Source organism: Saccopteryx bilineata, chromosome 10 (genome assembly GCF_036850765.1).
Source record: "Saccopteryx bilineata isolate mSacBil1 chromosome 10, mSacBil1_pri_phased_curated, whole genome shotgun sequence".
Lineage (NCBI taxonomy): Eukaryota > Metazoa > Chordata > Mammalia > Chiroptera > Emballonuridae > Saccopteryx > Saccopteryx bilineata.
The window spans coordinates 25,564,657-25,592,333 of record NC_089499.1 but is presented as its reverse complement, the minus strand read 5'-3'; the positions used below and the strand labels follow the sequence as shown (position 1 = coordinate 25,592,333).

At 40.8% G+C, this 27,677-nt stretch overlaps 1 protein-coding gene across 11 annotated transcripts in view; it reads right to left on the bottom strand.

The window, feature by feature from the left end:
• Positions 1-27,677, bottom strand: part of THRB (thyroid hormone receptor beta) — a 392,197-nt gene that overhangs the window by 315,439 nt on the left and 49,081 nt on the right. The window contains exon 1 of one of the 11 annotated variants that reach the window (XM_066245974.1): positions 9,024-9,105. The exons of the other annotated variants lie outside the window; for them this stretch is intronic. The gene's annotated coding sequence lies outside the window, so the exon portion shown is untranslated. Of the gene's footprint in view, positions 1-9,023; positions 9,106-27,677 lie in introns of those variants that run through there. 11 annotated transcript variants of the gene reach the window in all.

Genomic DNA, 27,677 nt, shown 5'->3' with positions numbered 1-27,677 from the left:
GTGCCAGGTGGATCCCGGTCGGGCGCATGCGGGAGTCTGTCTGACTGTCTCTCCCCATTTCCAGCTTCAGAAAAATACAAAAAAAAAAGAAAAAGAAAAAGAAAAAAATGTAAACATTTGTCCTATTCTTTTCCCTTTTGACTCTGCTCTGACCTATCAGCTTATTGTTAGTTGTCTCCCAAAGCGGACCCTTGCTGAGCTACTACCCTTCCGTCTTCATGGCTGTCTTCTGCAACCCCCCCCTACTCCCCGTCCGTGGTCCGCGCATGTATATATGTATGCGCATGACCACACACGCACATCAAAGGAATAAGATAAAATACAAGTACACATGTGGCCTCATCGAGTGTTACTTGGGTGAGTAAGCTACAACTCTGAGACTTCTTTAAAAATACTTTATTTGCTCTTAAGTTTTATTTATCTAGATCCTCTCCACACCTAACATGGAAGAATTTAGTTAATCGAGCTGTATTTATAATTCTCTACTGAATTCCAGCACCATTAGCAAAGTGGCTTAGTTGAGATTACGATGGACTAAAGAAAAATACTGACAGTTTTAGCCCTGGCTGGGTTGCTCATTTGGTTAGAGTGTCAACACAATACGCTAAGGTTGTCACTTTGATCCCTGGTCAGGGCACGAACAATAGTCCATCAATGAATGCATAAAGAAGTGGAACAAGTCAATGTTTCTCTCTCTCTAAAATCAATTAAAAAATTTTAAATGTTGCCAGTATTAAAGATATAATTTTTCTTACCCAACTTTATAAGGCAATAACTCTTCAACACACACACACACACACACACACACACAATCACTGAGTACACTCATGAAAATGTTAATTTCTGTCTTATCCTCCAAAGATTTTGATTTAGTAAGTCTAGGATGGGGCCCAGGAATCTTTAATTTAAACAAGCTCACTATGTGATTCTAATGCAAATATTTTATGATCCACAATCTGAGAAATCAAAAGGAGGTCCATGTTTTTCACTTAGGTCAATGCCCTTCATTTTCTAGAATCTTAGACAACTTCTGGGACAGCAGTTTCCTCATAGCTATAACAAAGTTAACACTGACAGAAATGGCTGTTTAGTCATCCAACAAATATTTCTGGACAGTCTACACTGAGCGAGGATGGCAAATATCTAATAGATGCAACGAGAGCCACATCTATCATCCTCTATATGTTCAGTGCTTATAACAGACATCATTTATAAATCATGGCAGTGTTGTCAATTGAGTCCGGACCTATAACTGTGAAACCACCTACAATCAATCCTAGAGCAATAGCTAGGACAGGGCCATCGGTCCTTGCCCACAGGGCAATGAAATAGAAACAAAGAAAAAGACTTCAAGCATGATTGAGAAATACTAGGCAAAGTTAGAGCTCTTCCCTTCTTCCTCCTCAAAAGGCACCATCATCACGTCTCCCAGCTTGCTGGCGGGCTTACTGCTATCCCAGGCAAGCATCCCTGGCTACCAGAGGCTGACGGACCCAAAGGCCCACAGATAGGGTGAGGAAGCCATCCCGCTCAAGGAATCTGCTATGTCCTGGGATACAGGGTCCTTCCTTTCTTCTCTTTCCTCCCCTCCTTCTTGCCTAAGGAATCTCCTCTCAATGCTAAGCCAATTTGGGCTTCCTTCCCTGGGTGCAAAAAAGGAATTCTATTTAGGATTTTAATTATGATGAAAATACTTTTAAATTAATTAATTAATCTTTTTTACTGTTTTTAAATTTTTTTATTTTATTTATTCATGAGAGAGAGGAGAGAGAGATGGGGGAGGAGCTGGAAGCATCAACTCCCATATGTGCCTTGACCAGGCAAGCCCAGAGTTTCGAACCGGTGACCTCAGCATTTCCAGGTCAACGCTTTATCCACTGCGCCACCACAGGTCAGGCTATTTATTTATTTATTTTACCATAGCTGTAGGAGCCTCCTTTTTTCATTTCATAGCTGAGATTCAGAGTATTCAAATGGCTTACTTAAAATGCTTTAAAGTCAAAAGTAGAATTCAGGTCTTTGAACTCCTACTTTACTGCTACTCAGAGATGTAAGAAACTAGATGCAATTAGCTTATAAAAATAATAAGGCACAGTCTAGTAATTTGTCCGGTAACTCTGATATCGTGTCTTGATCGTATTTACATATCACAGCTTCTATCTTTGAGAACTGTCATTAGGTCAGGCTTAACTGAGAGGAAGTTAAACTCTGTAGACAGCAACACTACATTATAGTACACTGCATACATTTAATCATAGTTTAATCTATTTCTGCAGAGATGGAAAAACCACCTCATACTAATGCACCCAGGAAGAATAGGTATTTTTTATCTCTTCCATGGAGCAGCCTGGAGGGGTTAAAAGACTAAAGAGCATTGAAGTCAGACATAGTTGGCCTTACATCCCAGCCCCACCTCTTCCCGGCTGTGTAACCTTATGCAAATCAGTTAACCTCTCTGAGAATGTCTCCTTATCTATAAAATGATGAACTTTTTCACCTCATAGAGTTGTTCTGGAGTTGAGATTAGTTAATGGGTATAAGATGACATGGATACATCCTTGGCCTGTAATAGGTACTCAGCGAATGTTAGCTGTCTCTCCCCTTTTCCTTGGTTTTACACATGTTACAGTGTAGAAGTAAGGTGGGCTATTCTCTTTCCTCCTTTCTGTCACCTGAATGTCTCCCAGGACCGACTATCATTGGTGAGGTCCAACAGAAAGTGAAAATGAGAAGCCGCCTGTTCAAAAGTTATTAGGAATTTTGAGGAGGTGCCAGGAGAACAGTAATTTGAGTGTGGTTCCTTCTGGGTGTGGGGCCCTGTGTGACCGCTCGGGCCACATGTGTGAGCAGCCAGCCTTGACTTTCGGACCGTCTCTGTGTTGAAACTTCTCTCCCCTCCTCTGGGCCTTGGTTGGCCAGTGCTGAGTTCAGGGTGAGCATGGGAAGTAACAGCCCTGGCTCAGGAGTTTGTTGGATTCAAATCCTGGCTCCACTTGTAATTCTGTAACGAACTTTTAGCAAGTCAAGATTCTCTAAGGTGTGTTCCTGTCCGGTGAATGGGTCTAATATTTAGCACAGTCTGCATAAGAGACAGGTGCAGAATAATGAGGTGAAAACTCTGCCCTGAGGACTTAGGCGTTGTTATAATGTTGTTCTTCCCCTTGCACGGCTCCCGGATCATCAGGCTTTCCTAATTCAATAGTCACTTTATGGCAACTGACGCCAGAAGTGCCACTGGGAGCCCTGCCACAGCACCCGTGCCACAGAACAGAGGAGCTGCACAATGCACAGAATCCGCAGCCTCAGTGGTTTTAACGGACAAACCGGGATGAAGTATCGTGGACCGCCCCCATTACAACATGCACTGATGATCAGGCTGCTCATAAAAGTAATGAAAGCGGGATATCTGAAGTTTGTAGAAGTGACTGTTTCCCATCACGTTTCCATCATTATCTCATCTGATGCCTCCTCTCCCGACACACTGTCCACAGGCCATATGTCACCGTCTTCATTGCACAGGTTCTTGAAACTCAGGTTGCACGACCTTGAATGATTTGCCTGAAGACTCGCGCTATATGTGATTCCTAGTCACGTGGTCCTTCTACCCCCATCAACAAAAATATGGCAAAAGTAGCATTTATGTGTCTGTCTCGTCTATCCTGTTTGTAATTGTTTTACTACTTCAACTGACAATAAAAATAATGTCATGTGGTTTTCATTAAAAAAGGGAAGGGGAACAAGGTAGTATATAACTCATTTTATATTTAGGTAGCTTTGAAGAGCTAGGCAAGTGGTATAAAGCTTGAAATTTTTTTCTACCTGTAATTGTTCACAAAGTCTGCTATCACCACTTCCATGCAAAGTGGACATTTGGGAAACTTAGTGGCATGAATGGAAAATTGCCTGGAGTAAAAGCCCCATGAACTGTGATCATCATAAAGACTTAGGATAGGAGATATATATATATATATATATATATATATATATATATATATATATATATATGACTGGATAAAGAAGATGTGGCACATATACACTATGGTATGCTACTCAGCCATAAGAAATGATGACATCGGATCATCTACAACAAAATGGTGGGATTTGATAACATTATACGGAGTGAAGTAAGTAAATCAGAAAAAAACAAGAACTGCATGATTCCATACATAGGTGGGACATAAAAATGAGACTAAGAGACATGGACAAGAGTGTGGTGGTTATGGGGGGTGGAGGGAAGGAGGGAGAGGGGAAGTGGAGGGGGAGGGGCACAAAGAGAACTAGATAGAAGGTGACAGAGGATAATCTGACTTTGGGTGATGGGTATGCAACATAATTGAATGACAAGATAACCTGGACATGTTTTCTTTGAATATATGTACCCTGACTTTTTGATGTTACCCCATTAAAATTAATAAAAATTTATGTATTAAAAAAAAAAGACTTAGGATAAGATATGAATTTGATCTGCGCACTCATTACAGAAGAACTGCCACCACGCAGTCCTCGTCTGGGCGTGGAGCAGTGAGCTGGAGCGCGCCGGGCCAGGCCCACACTGCCTGCTTGTGAACTTCACGTGAGAAACAAACTCCTTGGGCTTCTGATATAGCTGAAACTAACATGGGTACAGTCACCCTCCTCAATTTTCTCCCCAGATATAAACTTAGATCTCTGAGGGAAAGGAGGGATGTGCATGAATTTCCCATTCTTTTAGCTGCTGCTGAAGAATTTTCACATCTCCGGGGTTCACTGCAGTTATTTTTGGGACAAGACCATATTGGTAGGTCCTACTGTGAAGAGTTAGGGCCTCACCCTTCTCCATAATCCAACAATGCAGTGGTGATATAGAAGACAGTCTCCAGAGGTGTCCATCATCACTTGTTTTCCTTCTTTATCTGCACCCCACCCCCGCCCCTTAGAAAAGGTAGAGTCCGTTTCTCCTCCCTCTTAAATTCGGGGTAGCCTTGTAACTTGCTTTGACCAACAGAATGCAGAGGAAGTGATGAGCTGGGTTGCTGGGTCCTGGCACTCGTTAGCACAAGACTTAAGAGGATTGGTAGTGTTTCCTTCCTTCCTCTTGGAAACCAGCTTCCACATGACAAGTCTGACCACCTTCAAACCACCGCATTGTGAGAAAGCCAAAACTAGTTCAGTCGTGAGGCCGCATGAGCAACACGAGGTCATCTGATGATGGAGTGAAACTGTCGTGACGCTTCCAGCGTAGCCCGGGCACAGGTGAATCGGGCTGAATGAGTGACCCCCCAAACAATGCCAAATGGAGCAAAAGAACAGCACAGCCAATCCTACCTGAAGTCCTCACCCACAGAATTGTGAGAAATAGTAACCCTTTCTTGTTTACAGCCACTAAGTGGTAGGGTGATTTGTGCAACAAGAAATAACAAAGAGTTTGGGAAGGGGGTGATCTGCAGTAGGAAGAAGAACACTTGCAGGGTAAAGAAAGAGAGGCTTGATGAGAATAAGCTACTCTGCTGCCTGGCTTCCGCTGCCTCATCTTTTGAATGTTTTACAAGGAGGTCCTAACAACCACTATTTCCACAGGCAAGTGACTTCTATGTTCCCAACTATTAACCTACCGTATACATTTGGAACACAACTTGTTTAGAGGCTGACAGCTTATTCAATGAACTTCAGCACTCATCCCTGACCTTCATGTGACATAAGTGCCAATGTTCATTTACATGTCAGACTATTGCTTTGTATGTAAAACAAACATAACACCAGGTTAATCCATGCAGTTCTAAAGAGGTGAGTCATAGAGCTTTATAATTGTCTACGACTATATATAACATAGTATATCAAGTAGGATTATGAGTACTTCTGTAATAATCAATGCTTTTTTATGGCAATCAGTTTACTAAAATGAATACCCAGGTATATGATGTACTAAAAGGAAACCTTTACTTTTTCTTTAAAACGAAAGGTTTTCAAAAGAAAATTCTTTGTGTCTTAGTTTCCTATCCAGAAAGCAGAAGTAACAAAAATGACTGCTCTCTCATAGGGTCACTATGAGAAACGGCGTGCGTAGTGGGTAAGTACACACATTTCTGTATGGATCTGAAGGCCCACCTTGCTGTTTCATAGCTATGGGGCCTGGTCAGGTTCTTAATCCCCCTGGGCTTCAGTTTCCCTCTCTTTAAAAATGAGGATAATAATAGAATTTGGCTGTTAGTTCGGGGTAAGGATGAAGTGAGTGAAGATATATATAGCATTTAGAACAGTGCTTGGCAGGGAATAAACGCTATGTATTAACACAATAAACGTTATAATTAAATAAAGGAACTTGCACACTGTGTCCTCTCTAAACCAGAGCCCCCACGAGTGTCAGTGGTGGGGCCTGTGACTGTCACAGAACCTACCACAGTCTGGTAGGTGGACAGAGTTGGGCTGAATTTCTACCAACCCAGGAAGCACTCTGGAAATTAGTTTCTACGTAAGGCTCTGGCATCAACTTACTTTTTGGTGATTCATCTTTTTTCTACTAAATATGGAGTGCAGGAAAACCGATCTTTTTTTTTTCTTCCTTTTTTTTTTTGTTAGCAGCATTATCACTGTCAAAGCCAACCACGTGAGTGGGTCCCTTTGCTCCCACAAGGAACTCACTGTCCAGCAGACAAACCATAAAGGTCTTGGACCTGAGATGGCGCTAAGGCAGGTCTGCACCAAGTTCCCTCGTACAAAGCAGAGAACTGCGCTGATTTTTACGTCCTCTGTCTATACTTGGGTTAACTCAATGCTGCATCCTCTGATTTAAGCTCTGCACCAGCAAGCTAACCAGAAAAAAATTTGATCTGAACTCTGAATTTGAGTCATAATTAATACAGAAGATGATTAAAAGAAACTCAGCGGTTTGGTCACTTCATCAGCTAAAACTGCCCATTTTGTCCCCGTTGATGTACACGGCGTAAAATAAAGCACCGCCCACAAGGAATACGCTTGCGAATAAAAGACAATGCCGATGCCCAAAATACAAATCAAAAACCCTGCCTAGAACAACAGGCCTCAACTAATGAATTAAAATGATTGCTGGTTTCTTTAAAATATTAAGCCCATCGCCGCTTGCCAAAAACCCGTTGGCTAGCTGAGGGATTCAAACGGCATTGTTCAGCTAGATATTGAAATCTTTCCATTCATCATTGACATGTAAGAGACAAGACAAAGTTTTTGACAAAAAGGAGACGAGGCGCCAGATGGTTTCCATCTGTATCTCATTGACTCAACAATGAAGGCCCACCTTCCCTCATCAGAAGGCTACGCGAAACACGGGCGATGAATACTCAGTGTTTTTAAAGAAGCATAATCGCCCCCTTCCCAACCATCGATGTATAAATATTAATGAACGCAATCTGGTTCTAAGCAAATTTAGCATGAACTTTTAGCAACCCTCCCTTGACAACTTCCTCCCTTTTTAACGGAATTAAGTTTCTAAATTCGGGGAGGAAAGATAGCAAATCCTGCGCCGAGTCTGGATCTGTGACTGAGGGAAACCCCTCCCCCCTTCCAGCCAGGAACCAGTTAACACAGCTCACATCATGGCGTACTTTTTATAACCGCAAAAGAGGGTCTCAATTTGAATGAATGTTTAGCAAGTGAACAGTGACACATAGAATCAACACGAATAAGTAGGGAATGGATTATTAGTCTGTCATTTATGCCATGTCTGTTTCTAAAAGGACTTGAGCAAATTTAGAAATTATTACCCATAATACCAGGCGTTATGAAACAACTTAATTTCTGCAAAGCCCTTTACTATATCATATACTGAACACCGAACCCTAGGGACAGAAAAGGTACTCTCCAGCTCTCTTTCTCTCTCCACATTCCCCCCCCCCAACCCCAATCACACGCATAATTTTAACTTTTCTGCCAATTTGGAGAGTGTTAGTTGAGAATATTAAAAACAGTTTTAATTATTAATATTGAAAAGAAAATATTAAATGACTTTCTGGGATGTTTGAACTTGTATCATTAATATTACAATATCTCTAACCTAGAAGACTTGGTTCGTCTTCTTCCTTCTTGACTCACTCCTAGAGGCTTTTATCAAAAACATCAGAAAGAGACTAAGGTTTGAAAATTTCCATTAGTTTCTTCCTTTGCTTCCTTCCCCGTTCGGTTCAAACAAGGAAGATTTGTGTATTTGCTCTGGCTTGTGTCTTTAAATCTGTTGAGGCAATGCATTTTCCAAGAAGCCTATTTCCTATTTCACCACTAATGTATCCCTGTGAATCGAATGGACAGAATCTTAAAATGAAAATGTCAAATCAGTTTAAAGATCCTATGAAAAATTGAATCCATATTCTCAACCTTAGTCTTTCATGTGACTGGAAGAAAATATTTTTTCCTCTTTCCCAATATTTATTGTTTTTATTCTTAACAAATGTTTTCTTGTTGAGTACCTACTATGTGCCTATTACTGGGTTAGTTACTGAAGATACTGCTATTCCTTTTTTTTTAATTAAGTGAGAAGTGGGGAGGCAGAGAGACAGATTTCCACATGTGCCCCTAACTGGGATCCACCTGGCAAGCCCCCAATGGGGCCATGTTCTGCTCATCTAAGGCTGTTGCTTGGCAACCAGGGTACTTGAGCACTTGAGGTGAGGCCATGGAGCCATCCTTAGTGCCCGAGGCCAACTTGCTCTAACTGAGCCATGGCTGTGGTAGAGGAAGAGAGAGAGAGAGAGAGAGAGAGAGAAGGGAAAGGAGGAGGGGTAGAGAAGCAGATGGGCACTTCCCCTGTGTGCCCTGACCGGGAATCCAACCCAGGAAATCCACACACTGGGCTGAGATGCTCTACCACTGAGCCAACTGGCCAGGGCAGATACTGCTATTCTTAAGAGGAACAGATGTTATTTCAGAACCATCCTTCAGATATCATAAAAAATGTACTTTGTCATATGGCAGCAGCTTCACATACAGAGTTCAAGGGTGCCTCCATCTCAAGTAATCAAATCTGTTTCTTGGCCCCCGATTCCCTCTCGGGAATAAGCTCTCAGCAGATTACTCACCACTGTCACCTGCAATACTGGTATTTGTTTAAGGTTCAGCTTCCCAAGGTCTTGACAAGCTTTCTTTTACGTTTCCTAGCCCAATTTGGTTGTCAGCAGCATGATCAGACATCAGAATAACATCAATAAAGCTGGAGTCAAGGATGAGCTGAAGTTTGCAAAGAAAACGCGGAGTATGTCAAAATGCAGTTTGGGTATATTCAGGGCAAGAAGAACAGGAAGGACTAGACCTGCGGCTCACGCCCGATGGGGCAATGCTAACTAACATAAGGCAGTTAGTGTACAACAAACAGAAGGAAACAATCCTTCTCCCTGTTGCTTTTGTACATTCCATCAAGAAGAATGATCTTCAAATTGTAAAAAAGAAACCTTAAATGGTTAACTTTAGTAGTAAACTGAAACAGTGAGGTTGAAAGTGAGCAACTAATTCTGTGTAAGTCTTTAGTATCAGGGGAATTAGACCTTCAGATGTAATGGAGAGAAATGAACAAACAAGCAACAAATCAGTCATATACATATATAGGAAAAATAAATGTCCTTAAAATCAGAAAAGGGAGCTGAGGACAATGGGGGGAGAAAAGTGGACATGGGAGACAATATCATACCCATAAAAAACACAATTCTAGAAGTTATATTTAAATAAATGGTCTATGAATACTATTGAAAGAAAGTGATAAGGTAATTAATCATGAGTAGAATGAGGTTGGGGAGGAGACATAAACAAATATATGTGATATGTAACATATGGTATAATATATATGTTAAATTATATTGTATATACATACATATAGATACCCTGGAGTAATATGGTAGAATACAACCTGAATGACAAAGACCAAACAGTTAAGGTGAACAATTGTTAATTAATTTATCATTATTCATTGAGAAGATGGTATGTAGGAATATTGAGCCCTGTATTGTCAAAATCTTTACTGGTTTGGATGAAGACAGAGAGGGTTATCATCATAATTGGATGGTTGTGGATAGTTGAGATAATGTAATCACATTTCAAGACTAATATTAACAGTGGGCCAAAATGAATCAGATAACATTTAGAGAGCAGAATGTAAAGTCTTGCATTTAATGTAAAAATGAATTAGGAAGTGCAGGGTACAGGGTTGAGGGAGACCTGAATGACAGCAGTTTAGAAGAAAAAAATGTTGAGTCAGGGGAGTGATATGGTGGCAAATAAGAAAAAAAAATTAGTGAGAACTTAGAGAAAGAGTGACAGAACATATTCTTTGTCCTCTTCACTCTCATCATCGACGGCGATCCTGGTGGTGATGGGCATGCGCTCTGAGAGGAAATCACCATGATCACAATACAGCTCTGTTTGTTGTTATTGACCATGGAGTCTAACAAGGGTGTTCCTAAAACACTGGCTGACTTTGGACATAAGGTACCTTATGGAATGAAAGATCCAGAATCCTTAAAGGAAGGCAGAAGAATGGAAAATGCAAGAGGAAAGGGAAAACAAACACGAGGTATTGACAAAGAGACAAACTGTCCAATGAAATATGATAAAATAGAAAGACCAAACAGTCTCACCTCAATGAAAATTCACTTGAGGAAAGCTTTGGCATTGACAGTCAAAGGGGAAGTGATGGAGTACTCAAGAAGTTATGCTAGTGCACAATTATGCTAGGGAGAAATGGGGGGAAAATATGAGCAGCATTTCACAAAAAGAGAAAGTATCAATGGTAACTAAAGATATGAAAAGATAGCTAACCTCATTAGATATCAAGGCAATGCTTTTTCAGACCACAAGTAGACACATTTTGAGATGGTGAAATTTAAGAGCTTGACTTTATTAAATGCCAAGGATGTGAAGCAACAAGCACTCTAATACAATGCTGAAGCGATGCCAATTGGTTCAATCACTTTGAATTATCAAACAAAGAATGCATTTACCTTCGGACCCAGAAGTTCCACTCCTAGAGAACTCTTATTCACATGCACAAAGAGACATGTGCAAGAAAATTCATAGCAGCATCGTTTAGAACAGCAAGTCACTGGAAATAAACTCCCTAATCAGGAAATAACCCAAAAACCCATCCATAGAAAAGTAAGTAAATAAAGTGATATGTTCAGACAATAAAATACTATATAGCTGCAGCAAATGAACAAATTCTAGCTTGATATACTGGATTGATAAACCTTAAAAATAGAACTGTGAATAAAAAAATAAGTTACAGGAAAGTTATACATGGCATGCTACTATTTTTATAAAGCCCACAGACAAGCAAAAAAAAAAAAAAGACTTTATATTATTTAGGGAAATACATACACACACAATAAAACTTGAAAAAATTGGAATAATAAGTGTAAAATTCATAGCAGTGTATCACAGTGGAAGAACGTAGGAGACAGGCTCAGCCAGGAACACCGTATGCTCAATATCACCAACAGTAATGTCCTACTTGCTAAATTGGGCATTGGCTTAATAAAAGATTTAATTCATTATTAAGTTTCATAGCCCACATATATGGCACAACATGTAAATTTATTTATAAATAAAATTAAGGAATAGAACGTGGGAGGCAGAGAGAGAAAGAGACCAAGCAAGGCAGAATTTCTTAACCCCATCTAGTTGCTTATGTAGCACTGACATGTGACCAATGTAGAAAAGAATGTTTTGCTTCTTTCTCTGAAACCTCCAGTGGGTTATTAGTCAAGATACACGTTAAAAAACTTATTTTTTTCTGGAAATGGGCTGGTCTTTCCAACTTTCCATTAATTCCATGTCAGTGGGGCAAGATTATAGAGGTATATTTTCCCATTAAGGGAGGGAAACATCTCAACCATATTCAGTATTATTAAACTATAGTGTAACATCAAGTTCAATCCTTAAAATCATATTTTACGGGACGTATTTGACAGACTAGACAGTTTCTAGGGGAAGTTAATATAGAAACTAAGATGTCAAAAATCCATTTCATTTAAATGGTTAACTGAATTTGAACTTGAGATATTCAACTGAGAGAAGAGAGAAGTTAGGAGAAATGTGATAGCCGATTTCAAAAATTAAAAAGAAATTCTGCCAAATTCAATATCTTAGCTTTATTCTGCATAGAGAGTGGCCACCCACTACCAAAGGACAGAAATGTACTAAGGCTGATTTAAGCTTTGAAAATTAAAATATCAGCTCACAGCAGCCAACAGGATGACTAACTCTGAGTGGTGGCCTATTATAGTCCAAGGATTACCTTTTTTAATTCTTTCAATTATGTTGAAAAAAGTTATAGTTTAAAGAAACCTTTTTCCTTATGATGGATTATATTTTATAATTAAGACCACAGGCTTAGTATATTTTTGGTCTAAAAATCTAATAATACTATAGCATAATTACCTTGAGATCACATGTCATTTACTTTTTATTCCTTCTAACTAAGTTCCAGGGATAGTGGTAAAGAATGAATAACTTGGCTCTTCGGTAATGACCTAACTGTACGGAAGTTAGTTAATTTCTTTGAGGCTGAGTTTTCTCGGCTGTAGAATAGTAGCTCTCTGTGTTAGGCTGAATAACCCCATCTCCCCCACACACATATCTCAATATGTCCCTGTCCTAGTCCCTGGAACAGGTGAATATATTACCTTTTTGATAAAAGGGACTCGGCAAATGTGATTATGTTAAGAATTTCATGATGAGAGGTTATCCTGGATTATTTGGTGGGGCCAGCATAATCACAAAGGTCCCTAGAAGAGGGATGTGGGAGGAATCAGGCAGAGAGGTTTGGGTGATGATGGAAAAAGTTTGGAGTCGTGAGCTTGGAAGATAGAGTCATAAGCCAAGGAAGCAGGCGGCCACTAGAAGCTGAGTGAGGTAAGAAAATGGAGCCTCCATTTAAAGGCTCTAGAAGGAACCAGGCAGCCAGACCCCATGGACTTTAGACCTGTGGAACTCATTTCTGAGTTCCGACCTCCAGAACGGTTAGATCATATATTTGTGTGTTTTAAGCCAGTAAGTTTGGGGTAATCGTTATAGCAGCAATAGAAAATGATTACGGCTTACAGCATCTCATAGGGTTTTTGTGGATATCAAACGAGACAGCAGTAAAAAGTTCTTGGCTTCTATTACTGTTATCATCCACCTAATTTAACCAGCATGAAGGCTCAAACTCCCAATCAACTGTCTTAGTGTGCCCTTGCTTATCCCCCCCCCCAAGCCACTTTTAATACCTTCATGTATATTAATGAGCCTGAGAAAGGATTCTGGGTAAGAGGTATGAGTTCATGGCCATTAATGGTGAGGGTCCTGAAGGTGCTTCAGTTTTCTAAACGTTATACTTCAGCTATAATTAGAGGCTAACTCCTTTCAAGTTCTAAAATTCAATGACTATAATGGCTCGTGAGCCAGATGTGGCTCTTTTGATGGCTGCATCTGGCTCGCAGACAAATCTTTAATAAAAAAAATAATAACGTTAAAAATATAAAACATTCTCATGTATTACAATCCATTCATTTTCTACCGCTCATGTTCATGGTTGCGGGTGGCTGAAGCCAATCACAGCTGTCCTCTGGGATAACACCAAATTTTTATTGGATAATGCTTAACGTACACGGGTCATTGTATGGCTCTCACGGAATTACATTTTAAAATATGTGGCGTTCATGGCTCTCAGCCAAAAAGCTTCCCAACCCTGGGACTATATGCTTACTTGGGTAATCCATTAAACGCTTTCTGAGTCTACCCTCTCTCCCTCTCTCTGGTTTAACCTGTAGGTAGTGGCTAAATGACCTGGTACCAGCTGCCCCTAGGTTATCTTTTCTTTAAGCACTGATTAACAAGGCAGGCTTAATTTCATGATTAAAATAAAAAAGGAAGATGAAAAGAGGTCAAGCACTTCTTAGCTTAACTTTATGTTTTAAAAAAGGGATTCAATGTTTTACAGAGAATGTCTTTAGAAAAAAGAGAAAATCCGAGCTTGAAGAGTTCATATATAGATTTGCTCAGGGTCCTTCTGTCTTTAATTCAAGGCTATCGCTTTCAAGAACAGGGCTGGCTGGCCATCCTCACCAAGTGTCCTGCCCAAGCTCTTATCCTCCTAAGTGGCAGGACATTTGACACACTTTCCTTGTTACTAAAGGTGTAGATAACAGTACACGAGGATCAAAAATGACCAAAATAGAACCGAAACCAAAGTGCTCTTGAACACAGCCTCCCTTTCATATCTCTGCTTTTCCAATTCACCATGGAGAGAGAAAGTCTGTGAAAAAGCTTTGCCATCTATACATTATTCTGCAAATGCAAAGCATTCTTTTCTTTTCTTTTTTTTGTAAACTCGATGTGGGGTCAGATGTCATGATAGAGGCTCAGACAACACTCCGCTGACACACAGAAAACACAGTTTCTTCAACGTGAAAAAAAAAATCCAGAAAACTTTACAAGATAGCTTCAAAAAGAAAGCATAGGTTCTTTGCCAGCTAGAGAAAATGAAAACAAAATTTGGGGGAGAAAAAATATGCGCAGAGAGAAAAGCACCCTCAACAAATACTAGGATGTTAGTGTGTCTTAATTGTGGTTGTAGGAACAGACGACTGCAGGAGAGAAGGCCAAGGTCAGAAGCTACAGGGACGTGTATGCCATGCTGGGCTGCTGAATCTTATTGTGTAGCATTTGGCAATCAAAGAGACACCTGTTATCAGGGATGTGACATATTAAATTATTTTGTTTTTAAAAATAAAACACTAGTGGAGGCAGCCAGGATCTCGTCAGAGTTTAGGCCTGGGGTAGGAACTATGGAAGGCACGGAGTTAAGGTGCTGGATAAGGAGCCACCTTTCTTTTTTTTTTTTTTTTTTTTGTATTTTCTGAAGCTGGAAACGGGAGAGACAGTCAGACAGACTCCCGCATGCGCCCGACCGGGATCCACCTGGCACGTCCACCAGGGGCAATGCTCTGCCCACCAGGGGGCGATGCTCTGCCCCTCCGGGGTTGTCGCTCTGCCGCGACCAGAGCCACTCTAGCGCCTGGGGCAGAGGTCGAGGAGCCATCCCCAGTGCCCAGGCCATCTTTGCTCCAATGGAGCCTTGGCTGCGGGAGGGGAAGAGAGAGACAGAGAGGAAGGAGGGGGGGGTGGAGAAGCAAATGGGCGCTTCTCCTATGTGCCCTGGCCGGGAATCGAACCCGGGACTTCTACATGCCAGGCCGACGCTCTACCACTGAGCCAACCGGCCAGGGCCAGGAGCCACCTTTCATTGAAAACGAACTGGATGTTGGGGAGAAGAGTTCTGTAGCGACCTGGTGGTTCCTAGCTTAGCTGATTAGGAACATGGTGATATCACTGGCCACACCACTGAAAACAATAAAGCAGGGCGAGACAACGAGGTTTGGCACCAGAGAAAACTAAACTTAGAGCACAGGGTAAATGGAAGAAGAAGGAAAAAAAAAATCAGATCACTGGAGAACAGAGCCACTTCAGGAAAGCGAGACAAAGGAGACTCGCAGTGTGTGGGCAGAGGGACAGAGAAGAAGATAAAAAAGAACGGTCAAGAAAAGCAAATGCAGAGAGATGAGCAGGGAAGGGGTTCTGGTTAGCTGTGCCAAGTGCTGCAGTGGGTCCAGCAGATCCAGGACAGAAATGGGTAGCACCCCGCCACACCAAAACCCCTAGGCCTGGGCCCTGGCCGGTTGGCTCAGTGGTAGAGCGTTGGCCTGGCGTGCGGGGGACCCGGGTTCGATTCCCGGCCAGGGCACACAGGAGAAGCGCCCATTTGCTTCTCCACCCCCACCCCCTCCTTCCTCTCTGTCTCTCTCTTCCCCTCCCGCAGCCAAGGCTCCATTGGAGCAAAGATGGCCCGGGAGCTGGGGATGGCTCCTTGGCCTCTGCCTCAGGTGCTAGAGTGGCTCTGGTTGCAGCAGAGCAACGCCCCAGAGGGGCACCCCCTGGTGGGCAGAGCGTCGCCCCTGGTGGGCGTGCCGGGTGGATCCCGGTCGGGCGCATGCGGGAGTCTGTCTGACTGTCTCTCCCCGTTTCCAGCTTCAGGAAAAAAAAACAAAACAAACAAACAAACAAACAAAAAAACAACAAAAAAAACCCTAGGCCTAGAGCATGTCTCTGTGAAGATGGATATTTCTTCTCTCCCTAACCTGACAGCTCTTATGACACTTAGCATACATCATGGTTTTGCACAGAACATGAGTCCGGGGTGTTTGCTACAGGGAGTCAAGGGGAACGAGGCTTTCCTATATTCTCAGGATACCAGAACGCAGAGAGCGCTCTGTTCTAACCACAGACACTCAAAAACTGAAAATGGAATAACTTCCCAGAGTACTGAAAAAGCTAGATCTGAAACAATAAGTAACATGGGCCCAGGGGTAAAAGCACAGCGTACAGCAATGTGCTCGCACGCACGCACACGCTCCACTGGCCTCCTCCTCCTCGGCCCCTCCGAACTCTTTAGGAAGAATAGATGATTAGGCCTCAGTATAATTAATTCTCTTTTATAGAAGTAGAAATTAATTGCAGCTTAAGAGACTAGAGAAATCAAAGAACTCCATAAATGCATATACACACAATAATCATTAAATATGCCCTTAAGAGCAGTGGTAGGAGAAAGCAAGGACTGGAAGAGAATTAAAAATGACACTTATGTACCGAGAAGGGGATTAGATAGACTCCGGGGGGAGTCAGAAAACAATAGAATCCCTGTATGAGGGAAAAGAAAAGAGAGAAAGAATATTGGAATAACATGGTAGCACATCTATCTGGAAGTGAGTACAGGGGGCTGGGCATAATAAGGAATATGCAAAGGAGATCAAAAGAGCCAAGAAATAAAAAATAAAAAAACAAAAGAAGGAATAGAGAGGAAAGCCCAAAACTGGGAGGGAATGTAAGAACTGCGGGGGCACCATTCTGGGTTCTTTGTCTGGGGCGTCAGGACAGGATGGCATTGCTTATAAACACACAGCAGTCCACGACACAAGCTTGGATCCATAATTCATCTATGAAAGACAAAGTCAGAACTTGAAAGTCAGTTTTCTTTAAAAAAAAAAGGTGTGTGTGCGTGCGTGTGTGTGTGTGTGTGTGTGTGTGTGTGTGTATAACACATGGCTTAGTGGTAGAGCGTCGGCCTGGCGTGCGGGAGTCCCGGGTTCGATTCCCGGCCAGGGCACACAGGAGAAGCGCCCATCTGCTTCTCCACCCCTCCCCCTCTCCTTCCTCTCTGTCTCTCTCTCCCCCTCCCGCAGCCAAGGCTCCACTGGAGCGAAGTTTGCCCGGGCGCTGAGGACGGCTCCATGGCCTCTGCCTCAGGTGCTAGAATGGCTCTGATTGTGGCAGAGCGACGCCCCAAGATGGGCAGAGCATCCCCCCCTGGTGGGCATGCCGGGTGGATCCCGGTCGGGCGCATGCGGGAGTCTGTCTGACTGCCTCCCCGTTTCCAGCTTCGGAAAAATACAAAAAAACAAAACAAAACAAAAAAAAACAAAAACAAAAACTGTATAACATATATAAATACATATATATTCATATCTATTTTTGAGTTTTGAAAAGTGTATCTACTTGAGTAAATTAGAAGATGAATGTGAGTGGTTGGTGTTTTTTAGCTTCACTCTGATCCTCATTGTCAAAACCAATAACAATTCAAATTATCAAGAAAGCATTCCTCATCTCAGGCATTCTGGGATTGCCCTTGAATACTAATTCTGAGATTGCAGTTCTATGCTTAGAACATCCTTTATTCCTGGGTTGGGTGGCCCGGAAGGTCACATACATTTAGCTACCTCTGTCCAGCTTCTCTGAGCTGCTCTGAGCATTTTAATAATAATAATAATATAGTAATAATAAAATAATAATGTAAACCTGCTCATGTTATGAGCAAATAATCAACTAATCAATGCTAAAAATGGATACACACAGAAACATTTCCAGTTCTCAGATCTGGTCTGTGTAGTTAAATGGATTGGAAATGGACAACCCTACCTCTCATAGCAAAGGGTTGATTCTAAAGACACTATTCAGTCTTTATATCAATAATACATATATGGATTAGGTCCTTTTTTCTCCATTAAGCATAAGAGGGGTAACAGATCCTTGTTATTTCTCCGGATTTATACAAGGGCCCTACTGTCTACATGCCTCAAGTCAGAAAGGAAATACAGAGAAGATGACCATCCTTTTGTGCCCCCAAAACAAATGTCCCCAGCAGGAAATGGGTTTACCCTCCTCTGACCTCCCCCTTAAATAGTTTTCATTTGTGTTCATACCTCAGCGCTCCGACTGTTTTGCAAGCTCTTCAGAAGCAGGACTACATTTGACTACAGTATCTGAATACTATCTTATGTTTATCAAGAGCTTTAATACTTTCATGAGATGCCTTCAGATGCTCTATCTCTATGGTCTTCATGAGCCTGTCAGCACATTCTACTCGCTTCCTAGAGGAGGAAACTGAAATTAAGAAAGGTTAAATGACTCAGAGGTCACATGGTTGTCCAGCTGACACCCTGGGTCAGGAATTAAGCACATCAATCTGCTCCCAAGCCATGTTGTCTTTCTCCCCACCCCGAGCTCTTCCTCCTCCTCCCCCACATGCCACCCTATACAGCTGGTGATCAGCCAACTGCCCATTATGAGAAGGATGTCTGGAGAGAAGAACAAAGGAGCAGAAACATAAGGCCATTAAAAAGAGAAAAGGAGACCGACGCCAACTGATCTTCATGTTTCTCTGATCTGACAAGCCCTGGAACACGGCTGGTAGATACGCGAAGCCTCCGATCTTTTCATCACCATAGGAGAGTCAGGTAGCATGGCTATTGTCGGGGAGGGAACGAAAAGAAGTGTGTGAGTGTGTGAGAGTGTGTGTGCGTGCACGCGGTACACTTAGAAGGGATAAAGGGGCATTATGGGAACTATGGAATCATTGGGGTTAGAATGGGGAGAGCCGTGGGAGGGCACCCCTTCGGGTCCTGCGGGAGTGGTCCTCAGATGGGCAGAGAGCCTGAGCCTGCTGGGTATGCTTCTGGGAAAATGGGCTTCTCTTCACCCAGCCCCAGAATATAAACATGGAGGAGTGATATTTTGGCTCAGTTATTAGCACTAGGTATGAGGGTAGATAAAAAGGCAGAATCTCTTGTGTTCAGAGGAGTAGGAGGTTTAAATACCCCTAAAGACAGGCAAAGGTGGTGTCTTAGATAAGGATCCCCAGAGGCAAAGCCTAAGATGACAATTCCTGTGCAAGTCAGGGGTCTGAGGGGAAACGTACGGGGGACTGCAGGAAGCATGAGAGGGCAGGGGAAAGGCAACGAAACTGTGTGTCAGAAGTATTCCAGCCTGATTCCCCCAAGAACTCTGGAGTGTAAATGATGCCTCAGAGGAAGTGCTGAAGCTCACTGAGCTGTTGAAGACTGAGCTGTCAGACCTCCGCATCACCCAGTCATTAGCCACGGGCTTCCCCAAGGGATGGGGACCGGAGCCTCCCAGGCCTCTTTGGATGAGGCAGATGTCATCAGTCAAGTGCAATTCTACCGGGGAGGGTGTAGATGTGAGAAGCTGGCAGCCAACACCCACAGCAGCAGGAGGCCAAGTGCACCTGCCCGGTGAAGGGGATGTGGGTGGGATACGAACAGCACCTACTACAGGCAGCTGATCAAATCTAGAGGAGTCTGTGTTCCACAGAGGTGGCCTAATTTAAGGGTGGATGCCCCTTCTTGGGGAACTTTGGGCGACCTGGGGAGCCAACACACCTGCCCGATAGCGTGCTAGGTCATCTCCTACTTTATAAAACGATATACGTGCGTTTCTGTAGTCTTCACCTTTGATTAAACTTCTAGCCTCTAACTATGTGTGCTGGTGTCTTTTGGTCCTTCCCTGTCTCATTGTGACAATGCATGCAAAGGACTTCTTCACAAATCTGTTTTCCTCCCCCCTCCCAAACCTTTATTTGTACATCTCAGAGACAGTGGGCTCAATAACTCCCAAAAGGTGACCAAGTCTATATATTTTGCTATTAAGTACAAGTTAGTTAATTACTTCTTTAATATAAGCAAAAATCTATTTCCCTGTAATTTCCATTCACCAAAAGTAATGGAAAGGAAGTCTAATCCTTAGATACCTTCTTTTCCATAGGCAAAATCCCCACAATTCAGATTATTCCACAATATTGTGTGTGATCTCAAATCTGCTCACCCATTTGGCCCCTGCCCAATGGAGAAATTCCAGTTTGTCTATGACTCTGTTAAAGGAGGTACCCAACCCTCCAGGAGTGGCATGACTCACATGGAGAAGGGTAGGACTATTCTTCTTGTTCAAGACAATGAACAGAGCCTAAAATTAACTTCATGATTCAAATAGACTCTACTACAAGCCTCAACATTACCAGTGATTTATACTAACTTATAAATAACAAACTTAAAAAATATTTTTGCATATGCTGTCTGTCTTACCCAATCCTTAGTTTCTACATTGACTTTTCTTTTTTTACTTAACTATAGTTCTTTTACACCTATTCAATGATGGTTCATCTTGTTAGAGTTGGCCCATAAGTTCAACCTGAAATGGTCTCTTTGAATCCTAACTCCCCTTCTCCAAGTATATGCTATGCTTCCAAGATTCATGTCAACCACAACTTTGGTAATATATGCAATCTATATCCTTCTTAAAATTATTGACTAAAAAAAATACAGTACCTTGCGAGGGCCAGGGGTGGGTCCTCATAGCCTACCATTAGAGACCACCCTCCCAGGAATCACTGTAGTTCTTACATAGTTTAATTCATGGCTGTTCCGAGACCCAGTCTAAATCTGACAATGGATTCACACTTTCAGGTATGTATGCCGATACACCGAGTTTTGAAGAATGCAAAATGATTAGTTTATAAAATATCTGCAGTTACATTTATTTAATGCAATCTGCAGCTGGGAATGATTTTATGGAAAAAAATAATCTTCTGGAGAAAAGGCCAAATTTAGAGTATGCTTTAAGAATAGAAAATCATTTCCTTTCATGTATAACAAGATGACAAGTCTGGGAACCTCAAAGGGATGATCACAACTGAGCCCTGGATGGGGACACCCAGAAATGGAACCGTACCAAGGGAACCAGGTTATCAGTGATAAGAGACTACAAGAAGACTAACTGAAGCATTTTTTTTTTCTTCTATTGCTTCATAACTAACTCCCACAAACTTAGCAGCTGAAAACAACAACATTTATTATCTAACCGTTCCATGGGTCAGTCTCATCAGGTTAACTGAGTTTGGCTCTTGGCTCAAGAGGTCACCAGGCTAAAATCAAGGTGTTGGCTGGGGCTGCCAACTCATCTAAGGCATGGGGTTCTTCCTCAGGGTCACTGGTTGTTGGGGGGATTCAGTTCTTTGCAGTGCAGCACAGAGGTCCAGATGCTCCTGCTGGCTGCCGGCTGGGAGCTGCATTACCATCTAAAGGCTCTCTTCCACCCCTGCAGTGGGGCACTTCCCAAAACATGGCAGTTTGCGTCTTTAAAAACAACAGGAGAATCTCTCTCTCTTCATCTGCTCAGATGGAGTGTTAGGTCCAGCAGCAAAGAGAGGGGATTATACAGGGGTGTGTGCACAGCAGGGGTGGGGATCCTGGGGCTGTCACAGCCTTCCGCCTGCCACAAGGATTAACATGGCAAGGCCCAGTGAGGACCGGAAGTAGGAGAGGGACCTGGGGAGGCCCTCTGTTGCACTGCTGAGGAGTTTGAGCTTTATCCTCAAAGCCATGGAGGCGCATCGATGAATACCTCTCCCTTTGGGGAGGTACAGGAAACGGTTGCAAGCAGCAAAGGTTAAGAAGGTATTTGAGGAAGCACAGCACCCCAAGAGATCATTGAATGAACTGAGGTAATTCATATAAAGCACAGTCTAAGCCACATCTACACTTGAATCACCTGTTTATAATTTATCACCTCCCTTGCCTACATGACAACTGTGAGAAAGCAAAACCGTACCTTGCCGGTTGCTGTCACCATTAGGTGTGCCCTTCACATACCGGACAGAAATAAACAAAAATACTTTGAATAATTAGAGAACCCTCTCCAAACAGAAACATCCTATTTAACACGAATCCCCCAAATTAAAAAAAAATAAAAGTGTTGAGTCCCATTCCTGTAAGTTGCTAGCTCCCTCCGGAAAACACCTACGTCTCTGACTTTTGGAATACAGACACCTGCAGGGACGTGAGGACCCACACAGATGGGAAAACATATGAAGAAATGCTGTTTTTCCACCTATAGCAATGGTGAACAGATGAACTGTAACTTCATGGTCCTTTCCCCCCTCCCTTTCAATATCTGCTGTATCTTCCATTTCAAAGGTTTGCTTTATCTAAGGCTGGACATCCTTCCAAACATTACACATGAAAATACTCTAATGTGTACTTTGTCTTTGAGTTTTCCATTCACAACTATGTCTATACACTGTAACCATGAGAACAACCATAATGTTTATTCTTAAACGTAATAATGACAATAGCTAAATTTGCTTTCTATAGGCCAGGTACTGGTATCAGAGCTTTATAGTCTCACACTTAGATAAGGGACCTATGGCATAGAAAGCTGAAGTAACTTGTTGTAGATCACGCAAGTTGTCAGTGGTGGAGCTGAGATGTGAAACCAGGGAGAACAGTCTGCAATGTCACAGCCTCAGAATAAAAGTCAACACCAACTAACTCTCTTTAGGGTGGCCTTTGAGGCACTCTATAAATGACCACTGACCACCAATGATTACTTTTGAGGTGGCAGAGTCAAAAGTATTAAAAACTAAGAACTAAACACTAGGAGATTTTGTTATAGAAGTGAACACCACAAAAACAGTAGTATAAATAAACCTAAGAAGTAGTTCTTAAATATAAGTGAAATGAACCTCAGAATTACAGAATAAACCAGGAAAAAGAGAGAGACACAGATCTAAAAATCTTAGAAATTATCTAAAAGAATACTGTGTTCAACTCTATGTTCAGTATCTTAAAATATTAACAAAATGACAATTTTTGGATATACATGAATTACCAAAATTGATGCAAGCAGATATAGATACACTGAATAGACCAAGTGATTAAAGAAAACAAACAAAATAGAGAAAAATCTTAAAAAGTTGTAAAAGCATTATTTGGTTCAGAAACATAATCAAAACATAGAAATTACACAGAAAACCTCACTGATATTCTCAAAGAAAATACATAATTCCCATAAGCCCAAAGCACAGAAAGATAAAAACTTCCCAATCATTATATGAAGTAAACATCATTTTGATGTAAAAACTAACAAGACAGCATAAAAAGTCAACCAAAGGCCAAATCATTACGAAAATTGTTGCAGTAATCTGAAACAAATATTGAATACAGCAGTGAGTTAAGAAAACAGTTCATCATGACCAAGTAGGATATACTCCAAGAATAAAAATATGATTTAAATATTAGGAAACCTGTGATTATCGGACACCATTTTAATAGATCAAAGGCAAAAATTACACAATAATTAAAAAATATGATACTCTGTTTCAAGTTTGGTAAATTGTAAATGATTCTCATTGGATACTCAGAATATCCTTACAAAATATTTATATTATTATCCTCATATTACAGTGTAAGAAGTTGAAATTGGAAGACAGTCAATGGAGCCCTCCATGATACACAATTCTAAGAGGAAGAGGGGTAATTAGAGCCCAGGTCTGTCTGGCTATTAATCTTATCATCGAGCTTCCATATTATGTTCTCTTCATAAATAATAATTTATTAAAATAATCAAAAATCATTTTATAACATTTCAAAACCCTTCTCTGATTAAGAAAATACTCTTGCATACTAGGAACACAGTAAAATTTCTTGAACACGGTTGACAATACCTATCATAGCTACACTGCTCACAAAAATTAGGGGGTCAGGGAACGTGCAGATACTCCAGTACTTTCAGCCTTTCGCATAGTGTGTTTTCACCAAGGAAATAAAAGTTGGTTTTGTATCTTATTTGCATAATTGAACAACTTTCTTTAACTTGTCATTTGCTTTTCTGATATTCTTGTTTAATAAAAAAAAATCAAATGCTTCTTTTTATTGCTTCATATTCATTTTAAAATATGCTCTAATTTTTGTGAGCAGTATATTATATTAAAATCAGAAACAAGATAAAAAAGACTACCACTAAATAAGTATAACATTGCTATAGAAATTCTGCCTAATGCAATATGACATAATTCTGAAATAAGAGTAATGGATGAGTAATGGAACATTATTTGTTATAATATGATTTTTTACTATGAAAATTCAGGAGAACTAGGTGAAAATAATTATCATTAGTAAGTACAATCAAGAACAAAATATAATCTGACCAGGCAGTGGCATAGTGGATAGAATATTGGACTGGGACACGGAAGACCCAGGTTTGAAATCTCGAGGTTGCTAGCTTGAGCATGGGCTCATCTGGTTTGAGCAAGGCTCAGCAGCTTGAGCCAAAGGTTGCTGGTCTGAGCAAGGGGTCACTCAGTCTGCTGTAGCCCCTGGCCAAGGCACATACAAGAAAGCAATCAATGAACAACTATGGTGCTGCAACAAAGAATTGATGCTTCTCATCTCTCTCCCTTCCTGTCTGTCCCTATCTATCTCTCTGTCTCTGTCACACACACACACACACACACACACACACACAAAAGAAAGAAATATAATAATAGCTTTCATATAACAGCAACCACCAATTAGAAAACAATGGGAAAATATCTCAAATATAATCAAATAAAAAGTATATAATGCCTTAAAATATGCAGGACTTGTATGAAAAAATAATTTGTCTGTCACATTGAATATTACTTGAAAAAACAGGCATAGTATGAAATGATTAAAAATTGTAAAGATGCAAGCTCTTCCAAAATAATCCATAGTTTATACGTAATTCCATGCAGAATACATCAGAATTTTTTAATTTAAAAATTAATTCCAAAATTCACCTTGGAGAATGCTTAGATGATAATTGCTAAAGTACATTTAAAATACAGATTACTGAAGGGTTTGCCATATCAGAAATGAAAATGTGTTACACAAAATATAATTTGGTTTCACTATAATAATCAATAGATGGTTAAATAAATGGAATAGAGAGCCCACATATAGAAACGTATATACCAATATAATTAAAGATAGATTTAATCACAACTAAATTAAGAAAAAAAGAATTATTCAATAAGTGGTGTTGGAGTAACTATTTCAATAATTAAGAACTACATTTCACCCTCATACAAAATGTCAAACTAAATTACAGATGGTTAGATACTGAATTAAAAAATAAAATCATGAAAAATATAGGTGATTATATATTAGATATTGGGCCAAGCAAAGAATTTCCAAACACAGAAGTAGTGGAATACATCAGAATATAATACCAGATTTGACTGCAGTAATAAACATGTAACAATTCATATGTCAGATAGCACAATATTCAAAATTCAAAGGCAAACACCCACCTAGGAAAATAATTTCTACGTCTATACCAGACAAAGAATCTTTAACAGTTCATAAGCAAAATATTAACATAAAGGATAAACAGACAAAGAACATGGATCAACTAGTTACAAACAGATTGTTAGACATGTCTGCTAAGCATTCAGAAAAAGTTTTAAAGGATTAATACTTAATGTTGCCGAGTGTGAGAGAGACAGACACTCTCATACACGATCAGTAGAAGCAATAAATGAATACCTTTGGTCATGTCTAAGAAGAAGTATGAAAATGTTCATGCCCTCTGACTGTACCTGCTGCTAGAGAGAAGCAATTAAGAAGACGGCAGAAGAAGAAATGCAAGCTATTCAAGGCTGCATCATTCATTCCAGGAGGAAGCATGAGCATTCAACTATAATGATACATCCCAAAGTGCAATATTAGACAGACATTAAAGAATTATATTTTCAAGAATAGGTAATGCTGTAAGAAAAATGCTCCCAGTCGAGTGAACATAAGTAAGACATAAAACTATATTTAGACTATGGTTCTGATTCTGTAATGTAACACTATGTACAGAGAAAATCATTGAGAGAAACTATATCAAAATGTTACAATCCCTAGCTCTGAGTATTCAACTAGGTAATTTTTATTTTTTATAATAAACATCAAAATAAAATTTATTTTATAAAGAATAAAAACAAAACAAAGATTGATAAGAAAAACAAGAAGCTGGACACACGGAACATGACCTTCTAAGAAGATGAAGACGTCTGCCATTAGTGTCCCTGTAATTTTATTGCACGATCTCAGGATGTCTCATAAGCCACTTCAGCTTCTGAAAGGAGTCATCTCAGAAGCCATCTCTTTATCAGATTGGGCTGATTCCTTCTCTGATCCTTCCACTCTGGCCTCTTCCTGCTCAGCGCAGCTCTGCCAACCTTCACTTTCCTCCCACTCAAAGTCTGGCCACAACAAGACAATCCCAACACAGGAAGCTGGTGTGGAGGGAGGTCAGCATGCTGAGTGATTACTGAGGGAATGATTTGTGTTTCGGCAGAAATGCCTTCTGCCTCTGCTAAATTATCACTTCATAATGCCATCCATATTGGAAAAACATTTCTCAAAAAACATATACTCTTGAAGATTCTTGCAAAGCCCCAGGGCAATGATGATATCAGCAGTCCATTTCTTCTTCACCAGGATAATTCAGGGAGCTGTACTAAAACCATTGATTTAATCTCTCAATGACGTTCAGCAAATATATATTTCCTGGGTGCCCTCTAGGGTTCTGAGAAATACGATGGGGGTATGGGAGGCTGCATAAAATGGTCCTCAGAGATGTCTACATCCTAATCTGGAGCCTGTGAATAATATATGTAACATTACATGCAAAGCAGACTTTCTATATAGATGGGGCTAAGGTAAGGATCTTGAGATGGAGCACCTGTCCTGCATTATCTGGGTGGGTCCAGTATAATCACAGGAGACTTTATAAGGGAAAGGAGAGTCAGGAGGAGAGGTGACAACAGAAGCAAAGAACAGAGTGATACAGGGCCACAAGCCAAGGAATCTGGGCAGCAGCCTCTAGGAGCTGGAAAAGGCAAGGTAGCAGATTCTCCCCTCATCTCCAGAAGGAACAAAACCTGGCTGACCTATTTTGAACTTCTGATTTCCAGAACTGTAAGGAAATAAATTTGTGTTGCTTTAAGCTACAACACTGGTAATATGTTTCAGCAGCAATGGTAAATAAATACAGTATGATTTAATGATATCCAGAGCCTCCTCACATGTAGCCTTATTAAACATTTGTCACAGTTAAAGCGTTTCTTGTTTTTGCTAGAATTTCCCAAAGTGTGTTACAATGAATCCAAGTCCTATGAATTACTCCACAATTTTAAAGAGTTCACTCATTAAATACCTTGTATCACCTTCTTGGAAATTCACCATGTACTTTAACATTAAATACGGAGTAGTCTCCTTTTTCACTTTGTTTAATTCAGAATTTTCCAAACTTATTTGTCCATAGACAGTTTCAAACATCTATTTACATAGACATCATTAATTGCAAGAAATAGTTATGCTTTGCACATCTGCTATGTGTCTGCTGGGCCCTGAAGATTCAGGGATGAACCCATTCTTTTAAATTACTTTTTAACCAAATTTAAAGAAACTTGGATGAACTCTATCAATCCCCATGATGCCCAAAACATACTGTCTTTTTAGTTATCCTTATAGGTGTTTTTTAATTTTACCCAACAGCAAGTTGAG